Source organism: Geospiza fortis, unplaced genomic scaffold, assembly GCF_000277835.1.
Source record: "Geospiza fortis unplaced genomic scaffold, GeoFor_1.0 scaffold425, whole genome shotgun sequence".
Taxonomy (NCBI): domain Eukaryota; kingdom Metazoa; phylum Chordata; class Aves; order Passeriformes; family Thraupidae; genus Geospiza; species Geospiza fortis.
The window spans coordinates 2702293-2702667 of NW_005054387.1; positions in this window are offsets into that span (position 1 = coordinate 2702293).

Genomic DNA, 375 nt, shown 5'->3' on the forward strand with positions numbered 1-375 from the left:
CCCAGTCCCCCCCCCGGGGTCACCAGTGTCACCGGTGCCCCCCCAGTGTCACAAGTGCCCTCCCAGTGTCATCAGAGGCCCCCCAGTGTCGCCGGTGCTCCCGGTGACACAGGGGTCACCAGTGCCCTCCCGGTGTCCCCCCAGTGCCCAGTTCCGCCAGGCCCGGAGCCCCCAGGGGTTGTGGTGAGGAAGGAGAGTGGAGCCACGGTTCTGGAACTCAAATCTTTATTGTCCTGTGCCCGTCCCCAGGGCTTCCTCTATCACTGTGTCCTTACCATTCCATCCCGTGTCATCCCCATCCCATCCCATCCCGTGCCATCCCGGGCCATCCCGTGCCATTCCCGTGCCATTCCCGTGCCATTCCCGTGCCATCCC